Here is a 21,120-nt window from a genome sequence, read left to right as displayed (position 1 = left end):
TCTGCAAGGGTACATTGGCCAAAGGACTATATATATATATAGAGTTCTGCAAAGCTAGTTTGGCCAACATCTGCAGGAGCACATTGGCCAAAGGACTATGTATGAGTTCAGCAAAGTTAGTTTAGCCAACATCTGTAGCAGCACATTGGCCAAAGGACTATATATGAGTTCAGCAAAGTTAGTTTAGCCAACATCTGTAGGAGACACAATATGTGAATGTTCAATGATAGTTAAAAACATGGTGGCTTCTAATGAACAGGGTTGAATTGGTATTTGGTTGAGAAGTATGGTGCTTTTAAGCTGAGTTATTGTTTTTTTACAATGAAACAAACCCACCTGTTGAGATAAAAGGGACCTGAAACCACATCAAAAGGTGTAAATTAAGTAGCAGGAGTCATTCCACTTAATTAGTATCTTGCTTGGGTTGCACTGGAGGGGGTTTTAAGATTGAGTTTACTCAGACAACTCATTTCCCCAAAGGACCTTCAGAACTTAGTGGCTTTCCAGGAGGTTAGTAGTGTGAGGAACCTTGGAAAAAGGTTAGGAAAGAGCAATTGATGTCAGAAGAGGCGCCACAGTTGAGATGTGCAGAATCCTTTTTTTTTTTTTTTCAGTTGCTGCTCAAAGCTGGACAGCCATGTCTCTCTGGGGGTTTGAAGGACTGGGCCACCATGATATACCACTTCACCAGTGGTGGGATTCCAAAAAAATTACTACTGTTGCTGTGGACGTGGCTTGGTGGGCATGGCAGGGGAAGGATACTGTAAAATCCCCATTCCCTCCCCACTCCAGGGGAAGGATATTGTAAAATCTGTATTTCCACATGACTCCAGGGAAAGGATACTGCAAAAACCCCATTCCCTCCCCACCCCACTAACCTGCTTTCCAGCTCTGTTCTCCTGGGCAGGGCAACCAAAGGAGACCCAGCCGATCAGCTGGGACTCAATGGGAGGCAGAGAAGAGATGGGGTTGGCGGGGCCAGTCAGAGGCGGGATTGGCCGGGTCTCTGAACTATTCAAAATTTCTGCTACCAATTCTCCAGAACTGATCGGAACCAGCTCAATACCTACCATCTCTGCATTTCACCCAAATGGCACCTTCAACCAAAGCTCAGTTGAATTAGATGCTCTTTTAAAGATGCGCACCCCTCTGGTTGCACCCGCCTCGATTCCAGCAGAACTATAGGCAGTTCTTGACTTACAACAGTCCATTTAGTGACCAACGTTACAATGGCACTGGGGGGAAAAAATGTAATTTAGGACTATTTTTCACACTTACAACCATTGAAGCCAGTGGTGCATTTCAATTTTTTTTTTTTTACCACTGGCACAGTGGGTGTGCCTTGGTGGGCATACTTTGCACATGCACACACACTTTGTGCACGTGAGCCAAACACGCATTTTGCCCAGGTGCAGAGAGACTCACCTCCTGCAATCCTGCACTCTCCCTGTCACTCCAGCAGATGCCGCGTGGCAATCTGCTGTGCCATGCAAAGCATCTGTGCTTCAAAAGCAGGACATAAAAAACTAGTATGGAAAAATATATAAACTAAAATATTACATAAAATGCATAAAATATTAGTGTGGGTGGGCCCAACAGCAGAGTCAGAGAGACTGGTTCAGTCTCCGCTGTTCATCGGCACTACCGGCTCGGCAGAACCAGGCCGAACCGATAGAATACCACCACTGATTGAAGCATCCCCATGGTCCCATGATCAAAATTCAGACGCTTGACAACGGACTCATATTTATGATGGTTTTGCTTCATCCTGGGGTCACGTGAGCCCTTTTTGCGAACTTCTGACCAGCAAAGTCAATGGGGAAGCCAGATTCACAAAACAACCGTTAACTTACCCACTGTGGATAAGTGGACAGTGCGTCATTTAACACTTGTGGTGAGAAATGTTCATTTAACAACTGGCTTTCTCCATCTCAGAAGAATTCCAATTTTTTTCCCTGTCTCTAGGGATCTGGTGGGGGGGAGAAATTCGTGATGAAGATGGGATGGGAACAATTTAAGACTCTGGAAAGAATGCGGAGAAGAGTAACTAAGATGATTAAAGGACTGGTTTAGTTTACTTTATTCTCATTGCACCTCGTACAATGAAATCAAATACCATCTTCAGTGCACATCATGACCATGAAAATAAACACGAACACACATCCTTCATACTCCACACATTGAACTGAAACCCCCCAACACTGCACTAACACTGCACTATGCAGTAGAATTCAAAAGAGCTACTGCCCCGAGATGGTAGTAGTTCAAAAAAAAAGGGTGCCCAGGATGAGATGGATCTTTGAGGATGTTTTGAACATTCTTAAGGCAGCGGGAGCTATAAAGCTCTTCCAAAGAGGGGTGAGGGCAACCAATGATCATCTGGGCAATGACATTCACCCTCTGGAGTGCTGTCCTATCTGCCACTGTGCAATTGGCAAACCATACAGAGGTGCAGTAAGTTAAGATAATCTCTATGGTGCAGCGGTAGAAGGTCCCCAGCAGTTTTTCATTTAGTTGTTGTTTTCTGAGAAGTCTCAGGTTGTCTAATCTCTGCTGGGCCCTTTTGACCAGGGCTGCAATGTGAGCACCCCAGGTCAGGTCCTCTTTTAGGGTAACACCCAGAAACTAAAAACTGCCCACTTGCTCCACTCGGTCTCCACTAATAAGCAAGGGCTGAATGTCTGATCTGTTAGAAAGTAAAACATAGGAAGAACAGTTTAATGGAAAGAAGAATTAGGGGTGACACAAGAGCATATTTCAATGTTTGAGGGGCTGCCCCAGAGAAGAGGGGGTCAACCTAGTCTCCAAAGCACCAGAAGGCAGAACAAGAAGCAATGGATGGAAGTTAATCAAGGAGAGAAGCAACCTAGAATTAAGGAGAAACATCCTAACAGTGAGGACAATTAACCAGTGGGACAGCTTGCCACCAGAAGTTGTGGGTTCTTCATCACTGGAGGTTTTTAAGAAGAGACTGGACAGTCGCTTGTCCAGAATGGTATATGGTCTCCTGTTTGAGCAGGGGGTTGGAGTAAACTCAGTTATGTTGTTATTCTAAAGCTGCAAGTTTTGTTTCTTTACCTCTTCTTGCATTCCAAGCTGCCAAATCCTGAAGAAGGGAAAAGAAGCTTTGTTGACCTATTTTCAGGCCTCAGGCCATACCTGAATTACAAACTAACATGAACTCAGAGCAGATGCTCAACCACATAAAAACTCCCTTAGCGTTCGCTTTTCAAACCCTGCCGAATCTTTGTGGTGGAATGTAGTCTGGATTCCCAGGAGGGAGGGGGGCTGCATTCCAGAGGACCAAGAGACTGCAAAGTTTAGGTAGTTTGGTTGGAAGGAGGAGAGTTAAGAAGGCTCCTCCCTAGTGGTTCACAGAGTCTATCTTTAGCGATGCAAGTAGTTGCTTTAGTCTGGCAAGATTCTGTCTATAGGTCAGGAGCAATAAAAGAAATTGCTCAGAAATAATTCTGCATATCTTTCTTGGTTCTTGGGGCCTGACAATCTTTACTTGACCTGTTCAAGTGTGTTACACAAATACCATCATCCTGTTCCCGATGCACCCTCCTTTTACTCGCAACGCAGGCAGAATGTGTGCGATAAATGTCAGTGTCATCTGTGAAAAGCAGATGAAAGAGGACACTGTGAGCTGTGTAGAATGCACAAACACCAAAAGTCTTGCTCGGATGAAGGAAGCGATAGTAGGACTAAGGAAGGAACCCCGTTAGCATTTGCTTTTCATGAGGACAATTAAACAGTGGAACAACTTGTCACCAGAAGTTGTGACTGCTCCATCACTTAAGAAGAGACTTGACAGCAGTTTGTCTGGAATCACATAAAGTCTCCCTGCTGGACCAAGGGGTTGGACTAGAAGACCTCCAAGGTCCCTTCCAACTCTATTCTCTCAGCAACAGAAATGTCAAGCTCAATTGCAATCGTAAGTTGGAGACTACCTGCGTAAGGGCCCTTACCGTGGTGGAGGAAAACTTCAAAAAGAAAAAGATGAAAAACTTTACTTTTCACATTTTGCCTTTTTTCAAAACCAGAACCAGCAACCTTCCCAGCTCCATTCCGCCACCATGTTCATAACGCTGTCAGACAGATGGCAAAAGACTGAGCCATCGAACTCTTTCCCAAAGGGCTGGAGTGAGCCACTAATGTTCTCTCTCTTTTTTTTGTATCTGACGAGTAATTGAACATTCAAAAAGAACTTAATATTGCAAATGGCTTGTTATTAAGGAATATTTCCACCCCGGGAACGGCAGCTGGTACCAGGAGTGCTTGCCTATTCAAATTTAAACTAAATTAAATTCCACGGCCGAATTCTACCTGAGTTGCAAGGCAGATCAATTTGCAGAGAAGGAATAATAATAATAAAAAAAAATCATCCCCAGGCACTGTTTTAAGAAGTTAGAAGTTGGTGACTTTCCTTGTTCATATGTCATTCTTTCTTTTGGGGGGGCGGGCTCTGAAGGTGAAGGGTTGAAATAGCCGACCGAAGGATGGGCAGACCTTTCAGCACAGGTTTCTCAAGAACAGCAGGCTGAGCTGGAAAGTAGATTTATGTTCTCTGTTGCACGCAAAAAGGAAAAAAAAAAAGAATATTGCCTAAGAGGCTTTTCAAAGTTGGCTCTGCCAGGGCGAGATGCCTCACGTCTGTTGTTCTTCTCTTGAGCTGCAAAGGTGCCAGAAGAAGTCTGCCTGAACATAAATTTTGGAGGGTTTTATGTGTGTGTGTGTGTGTGTGTGTGTGTGTAAAAGTCTGGAGACCTTTCCTTGCTTGCCACTACAGCTTGACAATATTCCTTCTCCAAGATGGCCTTGTTGCCAGAAAGATGTTCTCACTTGACATTCGCACCAGCCCAAGCTGGCTCTTTGCTCCATGACAAAAGCATTTGCTGTTGTCAAGGCAGAAAGTTTCGGATGGATTGATGGTTCTTTTCCCCTCTTCACTGACAATAGTTCTCTTGGCTGTGTGCAAACAAATTACAGCGTGTAGTTGAACGAAGGAAAACAATCTGTTAAACAGCACCAGCAACAAGGAATGTAACACAGCAGCCAAGGGAAAAACGAGGGGGAGGGATGGTAGGCACGGGAGCCCCGGAAGATGGTGTGAAAAATCACAACAATGCAGAAAAGTGATAATGCGACAGCATGGCATTACTACTACACAAAGACTTATGTGTAGCATAATGCTACGCATAATGCTACGCATAATGCCTTTGCATTCTTGGCATTACTGAAATGGCTGAGATTTCATGTGATGGAGTCATCTGACTTGGGAAGGAAAAAAGGAAAGGAAGGAAGGATATGAGAATAAAAGGAAGGAGGGAGGGAGGAAGAAGGGAAGGGAAGGAGAGGAAGGAAGGCGGGAGGGTGGAAGAAGGGATGGGAAGGAGAGGAAGGAAGAGGGAGGGAGAGAGGAAGAAAGGAGATGGGAAGGAGAGGAAGGAAGAGGGAGGGAGAGAGGAAGAAAGGAGATGGGAAGGAGAGGGAAGAAGGAGGGAGGGAGGAAGGAAGGGATGGGAAGGAGAGGAAGGAAGAAGGGAGGGAGGAAGGAAGGGATGGGAAGGAGAGGAAGGAAGGAGGGAGGGAGGGGTGGGAAGGAGAGGAAGGAAGGAGGGAGGGAGAGAGGAAGAAAGGAGATGGGAAGGAGAGGAAGGAAGGGATGGGAAGGAGAGGAAGGAAGGAGGGAGGAAGGAAGGGATGGGAAGGAGAGGAAGGAGGGAGGAAGGAGGGAGGGAGGAAGAGAGGAAGAAAGGAGATGGGAAGGAGAGGGAGGGAGGGAGGAGATGGGAAGGAGAGAAAGGAAGGAGGGAGGGAGGAAGAAAGGATGAGAATGAGAGGAAGAAAAGAGGGAGGGTGGGAGGAAGGGATGGGAAGAAGAAGGAGGAAGGGGGAGGGAGAGAAGAAGGGAGATGGGAAGGAGAGAGAGAGAGGAGAGAGGGAGGGAGGAGATGGGAAGGAGAGGAAGGAAGGAGGGAGGGAGGAAGAAGGGATGGGAAGGAGAGGAATGAAAGAAGAAAGTGGGAATGAGAGGGAGGGAGGGAGGGGGAGGGAGGGAGGAAGGAAGGATGGAAGGAAGGAGAAATGAGAGGGAGGAAGGGAAGGGGTTGAAGGAAGTTCAGTGTTTTAGCCAACCTCTGATGACAAGCTAGGACAAAAAAGGCAACCAGTCAAACTAACCGTGGCCTTTATGCTGGCGCTGAACTCGACTCTCTGATCTTAAGACGGACACTAGGTGGCACTGCTTTTATGCCTTTCCTTCCCAAAGGGCCTTGACATTTGCAATGCAAAACATGCCCCCCGCGTTCCAGCCCCCTTGTGGCATCAAAGTCATATCTAGCATTGTTCCAATCATCGCTCGCTCATGCATAAATAATGTCGAAAGAGACGTGTCCTGTCGATCACCAGTCCCCTTCTCCCCCCCTGCAGAAATATTCCTCATTACCAAGAAGAAAATCCTCTTTTCACTTGGCATTTGTATGCATTAAAACCAAATCCCTAGATTGTCTTTAAAAAAAAAAACAAAAAAAACAGCTTCTCCATCCTTGTCATTTATGGGGGAAGGGAGGGAATTGTTAAGCACGTCAACATATATGTGTGTGTGTGTGTGTGTGTGTGTTTGTGTGTGTTTTCTTAAGTTTTCGCGGGTACTTCCATGTATGGTATTCAGCTTTGTTCGGGTATTTTCCCACGTCATTATAGTTGTGCTTTTAAAGTTGTAGCAACGTATATATATTCACTTTCCTCCCATCCCCTGTCCCCCCCCAAAAGGAGACTGGAGGAATATATTGAGGGTGGGTATATTACGACTTCATTAAGTTTATATCTTAGTAATCAAATGGAATCATTTCCAGATACCACTGAGAGGAGCTGCCTCCTTAAGTCGTGGGTTGACTTCTTCAGATTCTACTTCCGATGAACTTATTCATCAACCACAACTTATTTATTTGAACCTCAATGTCCAGAGGTAGCATGCTCCTGAACACAGGTAAAAAAAAGTGTAAAAAACCACACCTAGAAAAAGTGCAGAGAAGAACAACCAAGATGATTAGGGGACTGGAGGCTAAAACATATGATGAACGGTTGCAGGAACTGGGCATGGCTAGTCAGGGAAGAGAAGGACCATGGAACAGAAGTTGCCTTCGGAAGTTGTGGGAGCTTCATCACTGGAGGCTTTCAAGAAGGGACTGGACAGCCATCTGTCAGAAATGGTGTAGGGTCCCCTGCTTGGGTGGCGGATTGGACTAGATGATCTACAAGGCCCCTTTCAACGCTATTAATCTGTTTAAAAATCCCAACATCCTGAGCAATAGCAATAGCCCTTAGACTTATATACCGCTTCACAGTGCTTTCCAGCCCTCTCTAAGTGGTTGACAGAGTCAGCCTCTTGCCCCCAACAATCTGGGTCCTCATTTTACCTACCTCGGAAGGATGGAAGGCTGAGTCAACCTTGAACTGGTCAGAATTGAACACCTGGAAGTGGGCAGAGTCAAGGAAGGAAGGAAGGAAGGAAGGAAGGAAGGAAGGAAGGAAGGAAGGAAGGAAGGAAGGAAGGAAGGAGAAGAGAAAGAACAATAGCAATAGCACTTAGACTTATATATCGCTTCATAGTGCTCTAAGTGGTTTACAGAGTCAGCCTCTTGTCCCCAACAATCTGGGTCCTCATTTTACCCACCTTGGAAGGATGGAAGGCTGAGTCAGCCTTGAGTCAATGAGAATCAAACTGCTGGCAATTGGTAGAGTTAGCCTGCAATGCTGCATTCTAATCACTGCATACCATGGATGGATGGATGGATGGATGGATGGATGGGAAAGAAAGAAAGAAAGAAAGAAAGAAAGAAAGAAAGAAAGAAAGAAAGAAAGAAAGAAAGAAAGAAAGAAAGAAAGAAAGAAAGAAAGAAAGAAAGAAAGAAAGAAAGAAGAGAAGAAAAGAAAAAAAGAAAAAAGAAAAGAAAAGAAAAGAAAAAAAGAAAAAGAAAAGAAAAGAAAAAAGAAAAGGAGGAAGAACTAAGGGGGAAAAGAACAACAATAATAAGAGCAATTGCCCTTTGACTTATGTACCTTGTCACAGTGCTTTACAGCCCTCTCTAAGCATTACAGAGCCAGCATATTACCCCCAATAATCTGGGCCCTAGTTAAAGCAGACTACAGCCCCAAGCTCCACTGAATACAAATAATAATAATGAAAGTGGTATGTGCTTTCCTAAGCAACAAATTATTAGATTCCTTCTCTTTTTGATTATCATCGCCGAGCAAAATCTCAGCTGTTCCCGGCTTTGCCTTGGGACTTAGGCGCTACCTAACATAGAAAAATAATTCCAACTTTTCAAAAATACACAACTGAAAAGAAAGACAGAATGCCAGAAGGATGCTGATCAGGCGTAGCAGCAATTGCCCTCAATTTGATTCCTCAAGGAATATTATAGCTATTTTCAAAACGCACCCAGCTCGTGCATACTTTATTCATGGAAGCAGGGAGTGTAAGATGGATCCTCTACCCACTTCAGAAAGCTTTTTTTTTTTCAGAAGACCTGGAGAGTTGGGAGGGACCTTGGAATCCAACCCCACTTGCTCAAGAAGGAATTTCAGACAAATGGTTGTCCGCTCTTTCCTTAAAAACCTCCAGTGCTGGAGCACTTAAAACTTCTGGAGGCAAGTAATTCCGCTGATCGATTGTTCTCACTATCAGGGAATTCCTCCTGAGTTCTAGGTTGCTTCTCTCCTTGATTAGTTCCCCTCCGTTGCTTCTTGTCCTGCCTTCAGGGGCTTTAGGGAATAAGCTGATACCCTCTTCTCCATGGCAGCCCTTCAAATATTGCAAGACTGCTATCATCTCACCCCCTCATCCCTCCCTTGGTTAGACTAGGTTGCACAATGGAAACTTGAAGCTGCTGCTGAACCCCAAGGAAAAATGAAGACTGATATGAAAGACTCCTGCAGATAGCATCAACCAATGGAAAGAAATGATCCTGCTTGGTGGTCAAAACCCCATCAGATCCTCCTGTTTCTTGCTTCGTTGGTTCTTTGTGGCAACTCCGGAGATATCAGAACACTGCTATCATGTCATACAGCTTGTCCACCTGGAACCCACACTATATATCGGAAATTAACACAATTGAGTGGGTTGAGAGGTATTTTTCGAAAAAAGTACTCCACTCCTTCACTCACATTAGTATTCCCTGTACCTCCAGACTCAAAATTTTGGGCCTGGACAATCTGGAACTGCACCACCTGCGGTCCGATCTAAGCATAGTACACAAAATTGTCTGCTACAATGCCTTGCCTGTCAATGACTTCTTCAGTCTCAACGACAATAATACACGGGCCAACAACTGATACAAACTCAAGGTAAACCACTTCAAACTCAATTGAAGAACATATGACTTCAGCCACAGAGGGGTCAACGCCTGGAATGCCATACCTGACTCTGTGGTTACAGCCTCAACCCCTCCCAGCTTCAACCTCAAACTGTCTACTGTGGACCTCACCCCATTCCTAAGAGGTCCTTAAAGGGGGCGTGCATAAGCGCACCAGCGTGCCTACTGTCCCTGTCTTACTGTCCCCATTTATCTGTATTTACTTCCTTTGTTCTTGTTTCTGTTCATACCTATACTTGTTATCTTGTACATGTTTGACAAACAAATAAAAATAAAAATGTCCTTAGTCCTTCTTTTCATTAAACTAGATATATCCAATTCCTGCAACCGTTCATCATATGTTTTAGCCTCCAGTCCCCTTCTGTTGCTCTTCCCTGCACTCTTTCTAGAGTCTCAACATCTTTTTTTTTTTTTACATCGTGGTGACCAAAACTGGATGCGGTATTCCAAGTGTGGCCTCACCAAAGTATTATAAAGTGGCATTAACACTTCACGTGATTCTTGATTCTATCCCTCTGTTAAAGCAGCCTAGGGCTGCACTGGCTTTTTTGGCAGCTGCAGCTGTCAAAACTAGCTGACGAAATAATCGACGAATTAGCAGGCCATCAATTCCACTCGGATTCCATCACGGTGTGAATTCAATTTTAGCAAAGGGATTGCTACCATTCGGCCGGCTTGGGTTTTTCCTCCCCGTTGAAAGTAGGAGTTAGCTTTAAAAGGTCACGGAGAAAATAATGTTCCCCCTTAAATGAAGAATATTAATTTTAAAAAGTGCTTTTTTAAGACTTAGGAACGTGCGTCTTCCGTCTTGCTCCGTTGCAAACATGCAACCCGCATGCATTCATTCTTTCTAAGGGAAGGTGGAAGTGTTTTCAATAATCGTCCTCCAGCTGAATCATAATTTTATGAGCTTTTGTGGTGACAGCATTATATTAGCATTGTTTTAGAAAGGCCATGATGGAGGGTAACCGCGGGCCTAATTGAGAGGGCCCTGTTGTTCTCTCATTATTTTGCTTTAAAAAGCTGCCCCGCCATGGGCATATGAATGACATTTTATTTTTTTTAACTGATTAGATGCATTTTAATCCTGCTGTTCAGCCAAGGACAATCTGGAGGAGGAGGAGGTAGGAGAGGGGGGAAGAAAAAGAATATGAAGAGCCGCTTGCAAGAAGTGGCATGACATTTATGGTATAAAGGAACTAAAACACAGGGGTATTTTAGAAGACATTATATACGGGAGTGGTTAAATTGGGAGAAGATTAAAAGACAATGTTATTTGAAAATTCCAGTCTGGCTATCGACTGTTGAAGCATTTTCTTATCCTATAATATACAAAAAGGAACAAACAGTTAGATATGGTGAAATATTGAATGAAAAGGGTGAACTTAAATCTATACAAAAACTAGAAGAACAAGGTATAAAGATGAATTGGTTTTCATATGCGCAAATACATTCAAGGTATGATAAAGATTCTAAAACAGAAGGTTTCTATGATAAATTGACTGACTTAGATAAGATTTTGACAGGTACTGATGAAAAGGTGGTTAAAAAATTGTATGGATATTTATTAGAAATTAAACTAGAAGAAGAAGTTAAAGAAACTATGATTGCTTGAGGGAACAATCTTGGATATGGGATTGATTTAGAGAAATGGCAAAAATTGTGGTCTCAAAATTATAAAATGACAATGTCAACAGCATATAAAGAAAATTTGTATAAGATGTTTCACAGGTGGCACTTTCCCCCGACAAGAATAGCAAGAATGTTCAAGAATAAATCCGAAAAATGTTGGAAATGTCATCAGATACCTGCCTCATATTACCATATGTGGTGGACTTGTGTGGATGCTAAAAAACACTGGACTAAAATCCACACGTGGTTGGAAAAAATGACAAAAAAGCACATAGATTTGAAACCAGAAATATTTTTATTGGGAATTTTATCTGAAATATATAGTAAAGACTTGAAATACCTGATTGTAAATGTATTAACAGCGGCTAGGATTGTATTTGCTAAAAACTGGAAAAATGAGAAAATACCATCACAGGAGGAAATTATTAAGAAAATATTGGATAGATAGATAGATAGATAGATAGATAGATAGATAGATAGATAGATAGATAGATAAATAGATAGACAGACAGACAGACAGACAGACAGACAGACAGACAGACAGACAGACAGACAGACAGATAGATAGATAGATAGATAGATAGATAGATAGATAGATAGATAGATAGATGATAGATAATTGATGGATGATAGACAAAGATAGAAAGATGATAGAGAGATAGATAATGATAGAGAGAAAATGGCAGGCAGGCAGGCAGGCAGGCAGGCAGACAGACAGACAGACAGACAGACAGACAGACAGATAATGGATGGATGATAGACAAAGATAGGTAGGTAGGTAGGTAGGCAGGCAGACAGGTGCATGGATGGATGGATGATAGACAAAGGTAGGTAGGTAGTTAGGCAGGCAGATGCATGGATAGATGGATGGATGATAGACAAAGATAGATAGAAAGATAGAAAGAAAGAGAGAGAGAGAAAACGACAGACAGACAGACAGATAGATAATGGAAGGATGATAGACAAAGATAGATAGAAAGATAGAGATAGATAATGAATGAGAGAAAGAGAATGATAGATAGATAGATGGGTGGATAGATAGATAGATAGATAGATAGATAGATAGATAGATAGATAGATAGATAGATAGATAGATAGATAGATGATAGACAAATAGAAAGATAGAGAGAGAGAGAGAAAATGACAGATAGAGATAGATAGACAGACAGGCAGGCAGGCAGGCAGGCAGACAGACAGACAGGCAATAGATGGATGGATAGATGGATGGATGGATGGATGGATGGAGAGAGAATGCATATGCAGAAGTCACTTTCTATGAATTCAAGGAAGTCTTCATACTTCAATCAACTTTGCAGACAAGAAGAATGCAGGTTTTTAGTTCTGCTTTAGCCAAACATCTCCCCAGTTGCTTTCAAAGCTGATCCCTTATCTCCGTTTCAAGTGCAGGAGGAGATACTGCCCCTTCTCACAAACCCAGCAATACACTGTTTGTGATGTGCCACGTCTTACTGACAAATACAAACACTCCCCTGCATTCATCTCCTATGCTGCAGTCTTTCCTGGTAATCAATAATATTATGCGAATAGCCCCAAATGGCATACGAGGGCCAGGCACTTGACAAATTAAATTAGCTGCTCTTAATTTTATGATCTTCCTTGTTGATAAAACACACACACACACACACACACACATACACACACAAATATACGAAGATAAACTGTGTCTCCTTAAAAGGATTTTGGTTGGCTTTTTTTTTTTTAAAGAAAGATTTACCGTACTCACATAGCAAGAAATTAAATTATAAAGATTTGTGGCTTGGAAGAAAATGGCAGAAGGATTGGAAAAGTGGGCTGTCTGTTTTTCTCCCCTTTAATTAAGAAATGGTCTTTTATGTCACTGAAGTACCTAAGAGATTCAGGTCACTTCTGCTTCTAAAGAATATAAAACATGAGAAATTCAGTTAAGGCAGAGGTGGAAAAGAAAGAAAGATCCATGGCTTTGGATCAAAGGCTGTGAAAAACCAGGGAAAAGATCCCTGTAGAACTTGTGAAGCAGACTGAGTCTAAACCAGCTCTCAAAAATTTATCTTGAAATGTATGGCTTGGGTCCTTGGAGACCATCTAGTCCAGGGGTTGTCAAACTCAAGGCCTGCGATGTGGTCAGATCCAGGCCGTGGGGCCGTGCTGGAAAATGTAAGGAGCCCAGCCCTGTGTGACTTTGGCTTGAGGTGAGTAATGTTTGAGGCACGGCAATCCACTCTGGTGCACCTATCAGCTGAGCTACAAACAAAGGAAATATAGGATAGGAAAAGATGGGGGTGGGTAGGCGGGGCCAATTGAAGCGTTACCAGATCACGACAACCAGTGCGAACCGGCAGCATACCACCACTGCTTGCGAGCTGGATTTGGCCTGCAATGTGGTCAGATCCAGCCCATGGTGCCATCCTCAACTACCCAATGTGAAGAGGAAAGATCAGGCCAGCAGTTTGGGGGAGTGGCTTCAATCTGGCCACGCCCACCCAGTCGGCCATGCCCAGGGAATGGCATCCAGGTGGCCACACCACCCATCGACCACACCCACCCAGTCATGAATGAAATTGTCTAATCCTTTGCCCAGGTTGCAAAGACAGGGCTGGGCTGCTGGGGGTCTGCAGGGGTTCGGAAGAGCCCTTTAGCTAAGATCCTGTGCAGTTTGGAGAACTCCCCCCAATCCCACTGGCTGGCCCTGCCTATCCCTCCTCTCCCCTCCCAGGAGCCCCCATGTGGCCCATTTTGGATACAGGTAAGTGCAGGGTGCACACGGAGGCTCAACGAGGGCGAAAAATGGGCCTCCAGGAAGTTTGGGAAGGTAAGAAATGGTTCCATTTCCTGCTTCCAAAGAGCCTCCGGAGTCTGAGGAGGCCATTTCATCCTCCCGGAGGCTCAAGGAAAGCCTCCAGAGGCTGGGGAGGGTGAAAACGCCCCCTCCCACTGCGGTGCAGGAGGACGACTAGGCCACACCCACCCAGCAACCGGGCAGAGAACTCCTTACTAAAATTTTTGAATGGAGGAGGACTAATCCGAAAGCATCTATTATTATACCTCCTGAATCTCTGGGAGGAACCATACAAGAGGCTACAGATCCATTAAGGTCCATCTCAATGGTTTCTAAAAGTCATAAGTGTTCAACAATGAATGCCACAGCTGCCAAAAAAAGCCAATGCAGCATCAAGATCATGAGAAGTGATATTACCACTCTGTACTGCACTGGTGAGGCCACACTTGGGCTACTATGTCCACTTGTGGTCGCCAGAAGATGCTGAGAAAAAGACTGCAGAGAAGAGAAACAAAGATGGTTTATATATTTTGCTGTTTTGATGTGCTGTTGCACATCAACCTTTTTGTACCAGGGACCAGTTTCAAGCACAAACACTTTTTCAAGGACCGGGGGGAGAATCCGAGTTTGGTGGTTTGCTTGCAGGCGTTTCATTACCTGACTAGGTAACATCTGATGTTGTTACCTAGTTGGGTAATGAAACATCTGCCAGCAAACCACCAAGTTCAGGGAGCGCCTCGGCCTGCCTCCTCAGCCCCATCCCTCAGGTGTCTCCCTCCCTCCCTCAGGTGTCTGCCTCGTTCCTCTCTCAGTCGCTCTCTCGCTGCTCCACCAGCCCAGGAAGAAACTGCTTCAAAGAAGCCGGGGGTGGCTTTTCCTGTCGGCGCAGCTCCTCCGAGCGCCCGCACCCCCACCCCACCTGCCGCACGCGTTCAATCCACAGTGCTCCGTTCTGCCTGCCTGCCTGCCTGCCTGCCTGCCTGCCTGCCTTCGTTCGGAGCAGCTTCGGCTGATAAAAAGAGGCGAATAGTTATTATTCTCAGCGAAGCTGCTCCCAAACAACCAGACAGGCAGGCAGGCAGAACGGAGCACTGAATTGAAGTGCGCACGGGCGGCGGGGGGGTGAACGGGCACTTCGAGGAGCTGCGCCGACAGGAAAGCCACCGCCCCGGCTTCTTTGAAGCAGTTTCTTCCTGGGCTGGTGGAGAAGTGAGAGAGCGACTGAGAGAGGAACGAGGCGGGAGGAAACGCAAGCCACTGAGCTGGAGAGTAGGACAGGCTTTGGTTGCTTCCTCCCTCCCCTTCTTTCCTTTGTGTCCTTGATCCCCATCCCAGCAGCATTCACCGAAGGCGAAGAAAGCCGCCATTTTTTTTTTTTTGCGGCCCGGTACAGAGTGCTCCACGGACCGGGACCTGTCCGCGGACCGGTGGTTGAGGACCCCTGTGCTGTTGGATTCACCTGTGAGACCTTACTTGGAAATGGGGTGTGAAAAGGAGTAGGATCATAGGATCTGGTGAACCTGTGGGTTCATTTTTTTTACCTGGCCCCATTTGCCACCTGAGGTGAGGAGGAGGAGGAGGAGGAGAAATGGGAAGGAAGGAGGAGGACAAGTATGAGGAGAAGGACAAGGAGGAGACGAAGGAAGAAGAAGGAGGAGGAGGAGGAGGAGGAGGAGGAGGAGGAGGAGGAGAAGAGAAGAAGAAGAAGAAGAAGAAGGAAGGAGAAGGAGAAGAAGAAGAAGAAGAAAAAGAAGAAGAAGGAGAATGAGGAGGAAGAAGAGAAGGAGAAGAAGGAGGAGAAGGAGAAGAAAGAAGGAGAAGGAGAATGAGGAGGAGGAAGAGAAGGAGGAGAAGGAGAAGCACAAGGAGGAGGAGGAGGAGAAATGGGAAGGAGAAGGAGAAGCATAAGGAGGAGGAAGAGGAAGAAGTGAAACAGGAAGGAGGAGGAAGAGAAGAAACAGAAGGAGGAGGAGGAGCAGGAGGAAGAGAAACAGGAGAAGGAGGAGGAGTAGCACGAACCAAGGATTGCACTGTTCATAATGGATAGTTAGCGTCCTGCAGATATCTCGCCCATTTCCTTGCAGAGGGGAGAATTTTGTTTCAGCCCTGACCTGCTAGAAAAACCCAGAAGGCAGTGGCAGGTTTGGAAAGCTTAACCTCGACGCTTTGCAACACAGCAGTCCAGCTCTTCAGGGAAGTTGACTTCCTTGTTCTCTGTGGAAAGTTAAGGCTCTGCCGGGGGATTTCTCGATGGTTTTATATATTTGGTTGTTTCAACGTGTTGTTGGGTTCCTGTGCGAGACCTTACTTGGAAACGGGGTGTGAAAAGGAGAAGAACCACAGGATCCGGTGATCTCGTTGTTCCCTTTTATGCAACACCGAGGATGAGTTTTTCTCTTCCTCCATTCAGGCAATCAAGACTTTGCCGAGAAACTTCCATAAATCAGCCGAGGTCAAGTAGAAAAATCAAGAAATGGGTCCTTGGCCTCCCCCTTTTTTCCCCCGTCCCTTTGATCTCTGCTGAGATTTTCAAAAATAAAACTGCAGCTAAAAGGCCTTGTTCAAGTTGAGGGTTTTTGGGCTTTGCAGGGTGTTTTCTTCTTTTCTTTTCTTTTCTTTTCTGTTCTCCTTTTAAAGGAGAGGGCGTGCAAGAGAGGTGAGAGCTCAATGCTACCTGATTAAAAGTGGCTCTTGCTGGGTGCAGCTTTTAAAGGCGCCTCTTCCGGCTGGCTTCAGCTAACTCATTTTGAGCAGAAATCAATGGGAAAACTGGAGCAGCAATTGCTCACGCTGACTCAAAAGTGGGAAGAAGGGAAGGAAGGAAGGGAGGGAAGGAAGGAAGGAAGGAAGGAAGGAAGGAAGGAAGGAAGGAAGGAAGGAAGGAAGGAAGGAAGGAAGGAAGGAGGGAGAAGGAGGAAGGAGAGAGAGGAAGGAAGGGGAAGGGAAGGAAGGAAGGAGGAACAGAAGGAAGGAAGGAAGAGAAGGAAGGAAGGAAGGAAGGAAGGAAGGAAGGAAGGAAGGAGGGAAGGAAGGAAGGAAGGAAGGAAGGAAGGAAGGAAGGAAGGAAGGAAGGAAGGAAGGGGAAGGAGGGAACAGAAGGAAGGAAGGAAGGAAGAAAGAAGGAAGGAAGGAACAGGGAAGGAGGGAGAAGAGAAGGAAGGAGGGAGGGGGAAGGAGGAAGGAAGGAAGGGGAAGGGAAGGAGGGAACAGAAAGAAGGAAGAAGAGAGAGAGGGAGGAAGGAAGAAAGGGAGCGAGAGATGTAGGAAGGAAGGAGGGAAGGAGGAAAGAAGGAAGGAAGGAAAGAAGGAAGGGGAAGGGAAGGAAGGGGAGGAGGGAACAGAAGGAAGGAAGAAGAGAAATAGGGAGGGAGGGAGGAAGAAAGGGAGGGACGTAGGAAGGAAGGAGGGAAGGAAAGAAGGAAGGAAGGGGAAGGGAAGGAGGGAACGGAAGGGAGGGAGGAAGAAGAGAGAGAGGGAGGAAGGAGGGAGGGAGGAAAAGGGGTTAAAAATACGAAATTAATCTGGAGAGATTTTCTGTCCAATGCAGGTAAACCAAGCTGCATCTGTTGCCCATCTTGTGGTTAAAATTCAATCAAATGTTTATAAGACTGGAGAAGGGATGGATGGATGTACATGTGTGTGTTGATCCATTTTTTACCTGGCCCCATTTGCCACTTGAGGGGAGGAGGAGGGGGAGGAGGAGGAGGGCTTAGCCTCTTCAGAATGGGTGGTTAATGTCTGGCAGATACCTCGCCTGTTTCTTGCAGAGGAGGGAATTGTGTTTCAGCCCTGACCTGCTAGGAAACCCCAGCCTCTCTCCAGAAAGCAGGCCATCATCACAAATGCACTTCTCTGGTTTCTGGATTTCCGTTGCTAGGAAAAGAAATTCAGTTTCCAAGGATCCTCAGGGAGAGAAAGACAAATTACAAAGAATTATGCCGAGTTGTTATATTCCCACTTGAGGAAAGAAACAACTAACTAAGGGAACCAAGTCAATTATTTCTTGCAAATGAAGCCGAGAGGAGAGTTTCGTCTAGATTTTCCATCCCCCTCACCCCTTATCCATTTTCATTCTGACTGTGAACAGAAAATGGGCTTTTGAATTGCCTTCCTTAAGCAGGAGAGAATTTCAGTTGGACTTTTTCGGTGTGGGAAATTGTGTTTTCCTTACTGTTTAAGAAGAAAACGGTCAAGGGAAGAGGGTGGATGCCTTTTGCTATTGAAACAATCCTCTTTGGGGAACAGAGTGATGTCAGGGTGAAGGTGTTGGACTAGGAGGGACAGGGTTCAGGTTGTAAGTTCCCTTGAGTGGCAGAAACTCCCTCGTTAACTTTGAACCAGGAAGGAAAAGAAAAAGAGAAGGAAGGGAGCAAGGAAGGTTGAGAAAGAGAAGGAAGGGAAGGGAAGGGGAGAAGGAAGGAAAGGGAGGAAGGAAAAAGAAGGAAGGAAGGGGAAGGGAAGGGGAGAAGGAAGGACGGAAGGAGGAAAAGGAAGAAAGGAAAGAAGGAGGGAGGAAAGGAAGGAAGGGGAAGGGAAGGGGAGGAGAAAGGAAGGAGGGAAGGTGGGAAGGGGAAAGGAGAGAAAGGGAAGGAGGAAATGGAGGGAGGGGAAGGGAAGGAAGGGGAAGGAAGGAAGGAGAAGGAAGGAGGAAAAAGAAAGGAAAGAAAAGGAAGGAGGGAAAAAGAAGGAAGGGGATGGGAAGGGGAGAAGGAAGGAAGGAGGGAAAAGGAAGAAAGGAAAGAAGGAGGGAGGAAAGGAAGGAAGGGGGAAGGGAAGGGGAGGAGAAAGGATGGAGGGAAGGTGGGAAGGGGAAAGGAGAGAAAGGGAAGGAGGGAAATGGAGGGAGGGAGGGAAAAGGAACGAAGGAAGGGAAGGGGAGAAGGAAGGAAGGGGAAGGGAAGGAGGGAAAAGGAAGAAAGGAAAGAAGAAGGAAGGAGGGAAAGAAGAAGGAATGGGAAGGGGAGAAGGAAGGAAGGAAGGGGAAAGGAAGAAAGGAAGAAGGAGGGAGGAAAGGAAGGAAGGGGAAGGAAGGGGAGGAGAAAGGATGGAGGGAAGGTGGGAAGGGAAAGGAGAGAAAGGGAAGGAGGGAAATGGAGGAAGGAAAAGGAAGGAAGGGAAGGAAGGGAGAAGGAAGGAAGGGGAAGGGAAGGAGGAAAAGGAAGGAAGGAAAGAAGAAGGAAGGAGGAAAAGAAAAGGGGATGGAGGGGGAGAAGGAAGGAAGGAAGGAGGGAAGGAAGAAAGGAAAGAAGGAGGAGGGAAGGAAGGAAGGGGAAGGAAGGGGAGGAGAAAGGATGGAGGGAAGGTGGGAAGGAAAGGAGAGAAAGGGAAGGAGGGAAATGGAGGGAGGGAGGAAAGGAAGGAAGGGGAAGGGAAGTGGGAGAAGGAAGGAAGGGAGAAGGGGAAGGAGGGAAAAGGAAGAAAGGGAGAAGAAGGAAGGAGGGAAAAAGAAGGAAGGGGGAGAAGGAAGGAAGGAAGGGGAAAGGGAAAGGGAAGGAGGAAAAAGAAAGGAAGGGGGAGGAGAAAGGAAGAAGGAAGAGAAGTGGGAGAAGGGAGGGAGGGCCCTTGGAGAATGGCTGTCCAACAGAGAGGGGAAAAAAGAAGATACCCTCCCCTTCTCTAATCTAAATGAGCCTGGATTTCCAGATCAGGAAAAAGCAGAATATTTCGATTAGGTTTGACCTCCAATTGCTTTGCTTTTTGACAGCTGTCTTGTCTCACGTACCCGTCTGGTTTGCAAAGGAATTACGTGTCTGCCCTTCCGTGCTGCTGTTATCACTGCAGCACTTCAGATGGACGACCAATGTTTTTGGGGGATATGCATAATTCTGATTCCACAACCTGCCGAGTGGATTTGTTAGCTGTTCTTAGCTTTTACAAGCCCGCCAAGACTAATAGTGGCAATAAATACAGCCACCTCATGTCTAAGTGGCAGATAATTATCTTTCCAGGGAATATATGCTGTCACCGTGGAGAAAAAATGTTATTTTACCATTCTTTATAAGGGACAAAAGGGTGGGTTTTAAAATATGGATGTTGGAAACATCAGCCTGCAAATTGCAATTCCTTTGGTGACTTAATATTACAGGATTGTCCCTCACAAATCAAAAAAACTGGAGTTGGAAGACTGGGGGAAAAAACCCAACCATATGCAACTGGTTTTCGTTTGAGCGCCATTTCTGTCTTTTCATTGAAAAAATATTGAGGGTTCCTTTCTTCAAAACAGACAAGAGGAAGGAGAAATAAAGAAATGATTTCACTGTAATGCAATAAAGTTGACTCAGCCTTCCATCCTTCCAACGTCAGTAAAATGAGGACCTGGATTGTTGGGGGCAAGAGGCTGACTCTGTAAACTGCTTAGAGAGGGCTGTAAAGCACTGTGAGGCGGTATATATGTCTAAGTGCTTTTGCCCTTCCTTCCTTCCTTCCTTCCTTCCTTCCTTCCTTCCTTCCTTCCTTCCTTCCTTCCTTCCTTCCTTCCTTCCTTCCTTCCTTCCTTCCTTCCTTCCTTCCTTCCTTCCTTTGTGCACAGTGGTTAGAATGCAGCATTGCAAGCTAACTCTGCTCACTGCCAGGAGTTTGATCCTGACAGGCTCAAGGTTGACTCAGCCTTCCCTCCTTCCGAGGTGGGTAAAATGAGGACCCAGATTGTTGGGGGCAAGAGGCTGACTCTGTAAACCGCTTAGAGAGGGGGTGTAAAGCACCGTGAAGTGGTATATGTGTCTAAGTGCTATTGCTATTCAACACCATCTGACTTTTTCCCTCCAAATCGTGGGTTAGCACAACGTATAAACTCAACCCGTGTTTGCAATCAAAGCTCCCCTCGCTTTCTCCCAAATTGGCTCATGTTTTGTTTTAAATATTCATTTCCAAAAGAGAATCATCCTTGGCCAAGCTAAATTACATTTACAAGTCATGCTGTAGTCAATCAGGACCAAATCTTTCTCCTATGTATATAGTTACCATATTAATGTCACCATTAGTGAATGCTGCGTATTTATGTATATTGGATCATTTCTATGTAAAAGTTGCAAGGGGCGCAATATCCAGGTTGATGTCTATGGAGGCTCTCAGTCATCCAGGCCATGATCGTCCCAAAGGTGCTTTTCTTTCAAGAGACAATTGGATTTTCTGGGTTTTCTTTGAAGGTGTTTTGCTTCTCACCCAAGAAGCTTCTTCAGCTCTGACTGGATGGTGGGGAATGGAAAGTTGCTTTCATTGAAACCCTTCCATTTCCCCACCATCCAGTCACCTCCAAATGAGATGAGAAAAGTGCTCCGTTGGTCAGCGGGTCTTACCAATTTTAAGAACCTTTTTTGCCAGGACTGTTAA

This window comes from Notechis scutatus, chromosome 13, assembly GCF_049901735.1.
Source record: "Notechis scutatus isolate UNSWTSFEM ecotype Mainland chromosome 13, rNotScu1.2, whole genome shotgun sequence".
Taxonomy (NCBI): Eukaryota; Metazoa; Chordata; class Lepidosauria; order Squamata; family Elapidae; genus Notechis; species Notechis scutatus.
The sequence above is the reverse complement of the archived record's forward strand: the minus strand, read 5'-3'. Positions refer to the sequence as shown.